Source organism: Terrapene carolina, unplaced genomic scaffold (genome assembly GCF_002925995.2).
Source record: "Terrapene carolina triunguis isolate 2854851 unplaced genomic scaffold, T_m_triunguis-2.0 Scaffold29596, whole genome shotgun sequence".
In the NCBI taxonomy this organism is placed as follows: domain Eukaryota; kingdom Metazoa; phylum Chordata; order Testudines; family Emydidae; genus Terrapene; species Terrapene triunguis.
Genome location: NW_020693947.1, coordinates 8,151 through 14,749, shown reverse-complemented (window position 1 = coordinate 14,749; position 6,599 = coordinate 8,151). Strand labels below are relative to the sequence as shown.

At 44.4% G+C, this 6,599-nt stretch overlaps 1 non-coding gene across 2 annotated transcripts; it reads right to left on the bottom strand.

Annotated features, from left to right (window-relative positions):
• Nucleotides 1–666: 666 nt before the first annotated feature.
• Nucleotides 667–5,728, bottom strand: LOC112112076. 2 transcript variants are annotated; one of them, XR_003370445.2, is made up of 3 exons: nucleotides 5,062–5,728; nucleotides 2,484–2,891; nucleotides 667–1,153 (listed from the first exon to the last, which is right to left on the bottom strand). It is a non-coding gene; the product is annotated as an uncharacterized LOC112112076 (transcript). The 2 variants fall into 2 exon arrangements; XR_003370446.2 differs by lacking the exon at nucleotides 667–1,153 and adding an exon at nucleotides 1,447–2,379.
• Between the last annotated feature and the right edge of the window lie 871 nt (nucleotides 5,729–6,599).

The window sequence follows — 6,599 nt, the reverse complement described above, 5'->3', positions numbered from 1 at the left end:
GGGACTGGGGATAAAGTGTTTGGGGTGCTGGAGGGGCTCAGGGCTCGGGCAGAGGATTGAGGGTGCGGTGTGCGGGTGAAAGCTCTGACTGGGGGTGTGGGCTCTGGGGTGGGGCAGGGCTGGGGATGAGTTTGGGGTGCAGGCAGGCTGCTCCAGGACGGGGGCCAGAGAGGAGGACTCCCCCCAGCCCTTTCCCTGCCGGTAGCAGCAAGCTCTGGGGGAGGAACCCCCCTTTCCCGCCCCCCCCAGCAGGACACTCACCCCCACCACTGTCACTGCATGTGCTCCTAGAGCCCCTCTCAGATCCAGGAATCTCCCTCGCCTCCCCCGTGGTGGGTGCTGGGGGGTGCTGCGTGCGCCTCCTTCCCTGCTGTTGCCCCTGACTGTAGCCTCACTGGGGGTGAGGGATGGGGCTGCCCCTTGCCTAGCGTGGGGCAGAAGCAGTGACTGCGGGCGGGGGGGAGGGGGGCCTGTGCTGGTAGAGGGTCTCGCCGGAAAAGGGAAGGGTCTGAGGGGGAAGGGCAGGCTCAGAGTCAGTCTGCCCTGGCAGTAGAGATTGGGGGGCATTAGGACCCTGCGGCAGCAGTTGCTGCAGGGAGGCTGCATGGGAGAGACAGGGACGCTCTGCTCCAGGGGCTCCAGGAAGGCAAGAGGGGACCGGGGAACACTCAGGGGAGGCGGCAGGTGGGACCGGGGGGGGACATCCGGCCCCAAATATTGGTGGAGCTGGGCTCCTGGGCTCTGAATATTGCTGGTGCCCGAGCTGGTGCCAATGTCTACCAGAGCCACATGGCAAGTGTCAGGGCTGGAATTAGAAGTCAAGGTCTTGGACCCCAGTCCTATGCTTTGTTCACCAGCTGTGACACTCACCGCCCTGCACAGTTGAGGGGAAGGGGAATGGGGCTTTCCAGGTCAGAGCACTGCACAGGGAGGAAAGGGGAACAAGGCCTGTCACAGAGAACACTGCCCGGGAAGGGTGGGGGAGAAGAGGTTTTCACTGTCTGTTTTACATATTTTGAGATTTAAAGTTATTTTGCTTTTATATTTAAAAAAAACACACCTATTGCCAGAACCAGAATGAAGGGCCGCCTCCTGCCAAATCTTGATGTGCATCTGTCACTCCAGGCCCCCAGCAAAGGCTGCAGCAGGAATCCTGAAACAAAAATGACTCATAAGTAATGGACATTTCTGTTACCATCCTGTTTCACCAAGACTTCATAATGGGAAGTTTAAAAGGCAGGAATTGCATCATTAAGGCAGAATGTGACCTTCTCAATCAATAGCAGTCATCTATGCCCAGATTTTGAAAGGTATTAGGCATTGCTGTGCTTGGTGTTGCTATGCCTAATTGATTTAGGAACCTAAATCTTATTTTCAAAAGGGACATAGGCACTTGAAATTTTGGCTCCTAAGTGCCTACATGACTTTGAAAATGAGATTTAGGCTCCTTATCAGTTAAGTGTTGCAATGCTGAGTACAGCAAGACCTAAATACCGTAAAAAATCTGGACCCTAGGCTTTTGCACTATTTACTTCTTTGAATTTCCTGGAGTGGAAGCTGTAAACTGTGGTACATTATGTAATGCTCAGCTGGTACCAGTCTGACACAATGCAATCCAATCCACTTCAAAATAACAGTGGCGTTTGACAAAAAGTGTAAAATGAATGGGCAATTATTTTATCCCGTGAAGTGCTCTGTTCCGTATGAACAACTTTACTGCCTTAAACCGCAACTTCCTTATGAGGTTAGCCTGGGCTGTAGCAGTAAGTCAATGTGTAAATCTGAATGTTGCCTGGATTATCCTGGGCCAGGTAGGGATTCAGTGACTGAGGAAAGGAATTATTTCTTCTCTTCTTCTGTAATCAGTTTTAAAAGTACAAAGAGACAGAAGGATGTTACCCAAGTTGTGGAATAATACTTTCTGCTACTCTTCCTGTATAGAAGAATACACCTTTCACCCCATGTCTGTTCAGAGGAATATGCCACAACCCCAACAGAAAGCAAAACTCTGGACTCAGAAGTAGATTTACTTCATCCCTGGGATGCCTTGTTTAACTCAAAGCTACCCCCACCTTCCCACCCAGCTAGCTGACAGGCCCAGAGAGGTTTAGTCTCCATATTCTCCCCCTCTTTCTGTTGAGTCAATAGAAGTTAGTTCCTTGACTTTTTTTAAATTAATTTTTAAATATACAAATGGAGTAGCCAAAATTCTGGAAGTATGTTGGCTGCAAATAAAAAATAGACTCAGAAATCAGTAATGAGAAATCCCTCTTTGGTCACATCTCGCCCTCCTCAGCCAGGGCCAGTGAGGTATATTCTCCATTTTGTTCTCTAAAATTATGGGTAGTGGTTCCAACTTCCACATCACATGTGTGAAACCTGTAAAGTAAATTAAATAGCAAAAAAAAGAAAGAACTCAGCGTCAAACTAATCCCTTGTGAAGTGGAAAAGCAGGAGGGTAAAATTAGCGTAAAAAAAATTACCTAGTATTGGGCTGATAAACCACACCATTCCATACAACTGATCCGGCAGCCCCATCTGAAGCAACACAGGAGTCACATAGGCTGTTTCCATGGCATAGCTGAACTCAATCCCAAAGAGAATACACCCATTAAACAGCAGTTCTAGGAAAGATCTCTGAGGGTGGAGATCCCCAAAGTCAATCAGATCAATAGGGCATGGTGTATTTGGGGGTGGTGGAGGGGAGGGACGGATGTGTTTTCTCCTCTTTGGGTGTCTTTTAAAGTTGTTGGCACGATGACTGATGTGGCGAGTGACAGATCCAGAATAGCCTGAGATCTGTGACCTCCAGAATTCCTGACAAGACAGGCTGGGGAAAAGCACATCGCTGGGAGGGGTTGCTGCAGCTGAAGGGATCATCGTGGATATTCCTGGGAGGAAAAAAGCTGAGATTCAGTATTGCTATGAAAGAGAAATGTCACCTGATTTTAGCTGCTGAAGTTCTAGCCCATTTCTGGTCATGGAGCATATTGAATGCGTCAGCCTTTCACAGAACATAAGATTTTAATGTAGAAAATGAATGCTGGTCGATTCAAGAACTTTCTGTGCTAATAACCTAATAGGACACACACTGGCCCCTAGGGGCCTTTCCCTCTCATAATGCCCTTGCAGGTCACTACAGTTCATGGATGACATGGAACCAATATTGTGAGAGGGAAGGAAGCTAGAGTGCCAGTGATGAAGGACAAGTTCCCAGTTCGATCAGGTGCAGTAGAGCTATTTGCTGTGGTTATCATGAAAGCTAAGAGGCTGTTCATTTCCTCCGCCCCGGCATTTGCAGCAGGCCCACGCTGCTGCCTTCCTTAGATCTCTCTCTCTCACACACATGCACACACGCTGTTTGAAAGGCATTTTTATTTTAAATTAAGAAAAACAAAAAGAGAGGACAAAAGTACCATTCATCAGAGTCCAGGATCTCTTTTGCCTCACAAACTGACAGTGTGATATACAGCTTCAGTACAGAGAAAATAAAATCATAGCAGAAACATAGATAGACCACGGTTTATTAATCTAAGTTTATTTTTGAGACGGGACTATGTGTCGATTATGACAGAATGCACCTGTTTGACATCTCCTCTTCCAGTTCCTCAACTTCATTTTGAGATTCACCTTTTACAGCAACATTTTAATTTACTTCTTCCACCCAGGAAAGCCCATAATCATATTTTTTCACATAGTAATTGGCAATCAGCTTCAGTTTCAGCTCTTTGGGTTTCAGTGAGAAGAGGAAGAAAGGGAGAGTGAAGGACCCACCACCGAATTGCCGCCGAAGACCCTGGAGAGGGCTGTGGCTGGGAAAAGCTGGGCTGATTGGGGAAGCAGCCACAGCTGTGGCCAGCTCAATCAGGGCCCAGCTGGCCCTGATAAGAGGGCTATGGGCCAGAAGCTGAGGGAGTCTCTCTCCAGCTCTGGAGGAACAGTTATAACTCTTAGTTACATTTCACTTTTAATTTTAAAGATTTTTTTTTTAACTGGAAATTTTTTAGTGTTACAAATGTAATAAGTGTCTTACCTTTTAGAACCAAGCCATTGTCCTGTCAACCAGGCTCATGAATCGTCAGAAGGATGCATGCATGAACATTATATACATAAGCTCTTAGTACCCTCATTAACCAAAACGGGATTTTTTAAAAAAAATATTAGAAAAAGAATCTTCTCTTGGACTAAGACTTTGAGATTAATTTTCAAAGCACTGAATGTGCAACTAATCTTAATTTTCACATGAAAATGTCAGTCTAGAACTCTGTGCCATGGGCTGAAAATTTCCCTTTGCTTCTAGTTTCAGCCAAGAATTAAATCTACTATCTGTGATATAGCAATGGAAATGCGGAGAAACCATCACTCTAGTGGAGGAGACAAAGGCAAATGAGTCTAACAGCAGATTTGCCCAGACTTCAGAGTTCATTCATTTTTTTGTTTATCGTGTAAGACAAGCTTTGAATTGCAAATATAAAATATATATTTCCCAGCACCTTGTATAAGATATACAAGGGTTCTTGATGCTTTCCCCAAATATTTTGAAATAACAAGGTTTGTTGATCAAAATGTATGAATAAATAAACAGATTGCTAGTAAAATCCATTCTGTCACCCTGTCTATTGTCAGGAAGGCATTTTAGAGCCCAGGTGACCTATTCACCAACATGAAGCATTTGAAGCGAAAACCACAAATCATATCAGCTCTTGTGAAATTTTCACAGTAATGGCCATCCTCCATTTATACCAAAGTCCATGTCTTTCATTTTTATAAAATGAAAGTCAGGACATTGTCTTCTGAAGGCTCATTCTCTCTGGATTTCCCACAGCAGGAGAAGTATTATCCAAGGAACTGCACAGTGATCTGACTGCTAATTGCAGAAAGAGATGCAACTAAGAACAAAAGGTATCATCCTCTCCCTCCCATCCTCCTCTAAAATGTCACCCCATATACAGTATTTGTAAACCTTCCTGTCAAAGGGCCCCAGAGCAAATGCCCAGAGCACTAAGAGAGAATGGATTGGATCCCAGAAAGCATTGCATTTGTTCAGTATGAAATAGTTACCTGTAATTACAGATGGAGGAACATCCTTTTTCAAATGCTTATCTATGCCTGGATTATCAGCGGTACAGGTTCCTAGTCACTGCTGCTGTGGCTGAATCCTCTCTCCCTGCATAAGGAGCCTGCCTTCTGGCTGGGGAGGATGGTGATGTCATCACTACTCTCGCTCTCCTTTCTCCCCAGCCTGCTGGGGCTCTGCAGAAAGCATCAGCTTTTCTCTGTACCTCAGCTATTGTTTCTTAAAGCGGCAGGCTGCAAGAACAAGGTGCCTGTATTGCATAACAATAGGACAAACTAAGAGGAGAAATACCTGCATTCTCTTATTGTTAAATATTTCCAGTCTTCATAAGAGAATTTTTTACCCCACAAAGGCTTTGTAATCAAGTATGATTGTTTTTACTAGGAGGCTGCTGGTGTGTTAACTGCTGTTTCAATTTAATAGTTTATTATATCAAAGGCTTCTAAAGTAAGAGTTGTATATTTGATAAGAAATCTATATAAACAAAATTACTCACTGCATTAATCACATGGCTTTTTAAGTGTCTCTTTGAAGTTACCCTCTACTTAGATTTACCACCTTGCTGATCAACTGGTTTTAAAATGTCCTAAAAACAAATGACTGGCAATTTTAACTCGTGTGCAACAAGATTTTCAGAAGTGCTGTCCATTTACAGCAGGGGTAGGCAACCTATGGCACACGTGCCGAAGGCGACACCCGAGCTGATTTTCAGTGGCACTCACATTGCCCGGGTCCTGGCCACCGGTCCAGGGGGCTCTGCATTTTAATTTAATTTTAAATGAAGCTTCTTAAACATTTTAAAAACCTTATTTACTTTACATACAACAATAGTTTAGTTCTGTATTATAGACTTGTAGAAAGAGACCTTCTAAAAACATTAAAAGGTATTACTGGCAGGCGAAACCTTAAATTAGAGTGAATAAATGAAGACTCGGCACACCACTTCTGAAAGGTTGCCGACCCCTGATTTACAGTAATACAGATAAGCTTCCTTTAGCGAGCCTCTCTGAAAACGTTTGACACCTAAGACGACCAAGGATGTTTCAGAGGGCACTTGGGTTGTTGTGGTCCTGTGCCTACAGAGGTGTAATTGGTTTCAGAATTTGGCAGATATTGCTATATTCACTAGGTGCCAATGGACAGAGTTTTCCTACACTTCTCTGGATTCCCAGCACTCACCAGGGACTCATGACAGGCCTGTAGAATAAAACCAGGGTTAAGTGGGGAAGAATCTGCAAACATCCTAAAAGCATACAACAGACATCAGATGTTCAAGGGGCTTCGGTGGGAGGGGCAAAAACCTTTCTTCAATTTTAATATAACTACTTATGATTATTGAAGGAAAAAAGTTGCCCAGGAAGGAATGACCCAAGGAAAGGGGCTAATTTAGCATTCTTTCACCAGTTAATCCACCTTTTTATGGAAATGAAATAACACATAAGCAAAAAATGTTTGCCAACATCAACTCAACTCTGAACCCTGATCTCAATCCTCAATTGAGGGCACCCAGAATGACAGATTA